Genomic DNA, 1,964 nt, shown 5'->3' with positions numbered 1-1,964 from the left:
CGCGGGCGTGACAGCGGTGACGGCTGCCCGGGAGGCTGCAGGGCCGCTGCAAGGCCTTGCCCCACGGCAGCACCCTCCGGCTGTCGGCCGTGGCCGGGCAGCAAGGCCCCGCCGCCCCTGGGGAACACGGGGCTCGGGGAGCAGCCAGAGCCCGGCGCTGCTCCTGCTCTCCAGGCAGAGGCTTTCGCAGGGCAGCCATTTGGGAGCGTTTTGTGTGCTTCGCCCGAGCCCCCTGGAGCAGCACAGCTCAGCCCAAAGCTCGGCACCGTCCGAGGAGCCCCTCCGGCGGGGGCCGGGCACGTGGGACAGACACCGGCACCTGCTCCGGCACCTCTGGCTCACTCCCGGTCATGGGCTTTTCCGTGCTACAACTTCCCTCCAGGTCTGACTCAGTGGCAGATGCTGGCGGTGGCGGGAGACAGGCGGCAAGCACCCGCGCGTGACCCAGGCCAGGGCTCCGACTCCTGCGCAGAGCCGCTCCTGCCCAGCTGTAAGTGGCACTGACCGTTACAGTGAAGAGCGAGACCAGAAATAAATGAGGTTTCTTCTCTGCCTGGAGCATTTTAATAGGAACGACAGGGCTGTACATCCTCTGGGGAGAGGAGCTGATGACCTCCCAGCTTTGGGACAGGCCCCAGGACCGGATCCCACCTCTGCTGTACCCTGGCTGTCAAAACCCCTTTTGCTTTTCCCCACCTCCGGTGGTCCCAGTCCTGAGACACCCTCTCTGCCTGGTGTCCCATCACCCCGGGAGGACGTGGCTTGTACTGCCATCAGCACCATGAGCCAGCTGTGACGGCTGGGAGCTGGCACCGTTCCTGCTGCCAGGCTCATCACAGGCAGTGCCAGAGGCATGGGCACGCCACCCTCCGCACCCCGCCCTGCAGGGAGGCATTGGCCAGCGTGAGGAGGGGGCCACGGGGCAGCCCCCGGCCAGTTGCCATGCTGGCCACCTCCCTGGGCAGGAGAGCCCGGCTCCAGAGAGCGAAGCCAGCCAGGTGACCCATGAAAGCTTCTGCAGTGCTGAAGTCCCTGCCGGGGCAGTCCTGCTCCTGGCCCAGCACCAGAGAGCCACCAGCGGTAATTTCATAGCCCTGCCGGAAGCCGGAGCCGGCAGCCAGCAGCCGCCTGTCCACATAGAAGCGGTACTGGCCCTGGCCAGAGGACCAGGTGAGGCAGAGGTGGTGCCACTTGCCATCCAGGAGCCACATCACTGGGAGCTCCCGAGGCTCCCCATCCCCGATGACAAAGCATGCAAAGCCGGGGACGTCCCCACTGCAGCCACGCATGGCCAGCTCGCTGCCACCATCCTCGATGGCGTAGGAGAGGAGGGCACCGAGGCGGGGGCCTGGGGTGGCCAGCCAGGTGCAGAGCGACAGCGCCCGCAGGCCCTGGCGTGGCCCTGGCCCCAGGACGGCCATGCGCTCGGCGGAGGTGTTCGGGAAGAGCAGGATGGCACCGGCGCGGCAGGCTGGGGAGGTGGGTGCCGGGGCAGGAGGCCCGTACCTACCCTCTCCTGGCTGCTGGGGGGCCAGCGGCTGCTCCTGGGGGACTGCAGTCACAGTGGGGAGCACCGGTGCCACAGCTTGGGCTCCCGGTGCTGCGTCGCAAGGGCACTCCACATCCTCCCCGGGCGCTCCACCAGGCCTGGCATCAGCTGGCAGCTGGTGCCCTTCCTCCTGCTGGTGTTGCTGCCACCGCCTGGCCTTTGGGCGCCGAGGCCTGGGAGTGCTGAGGGCCACCCGGCCCTGCGGCTCCCGCTCCAGCTGGCTGCCCCAGCTCCGGGCAGCGTCCGGCAGGCCGTGCTGCTTGGTGCCAGCCTCCACGGGTGGACCTGGTGGGTGGGTGAGCGGGTGGTGCGGCGGGCTCAGGACACTCACTGTCCCCTCCAGCCGCTTCAGCCTGCGGTGCAGCCGCCGGCCAGTGGTGGGCAAGCGGGCCACTTCAGCACCCAGGGCAGCCCG

The sequence above is a fragment of the Aptenodytes forsteri genome, unplaced genomic scaffold (genome assembly GCF_000699145.1).
Source record: "Aptenodytes forsteri isolate BGI_AS27 unplaced genomic scaffold, ASM69914v1 Scaffold26, whole genome shotgun sequence".
NCBI classification, from domain to species: domain Eukaryota; kingdom Metazoa; phylum Chordata; class Aves; order Sphenisciformes; family Spheniscidae; genus Aptenodytes; species Aptenodytes forsteri.
This window is presented reverse-complemented; position numbering follows the sequence as displayed.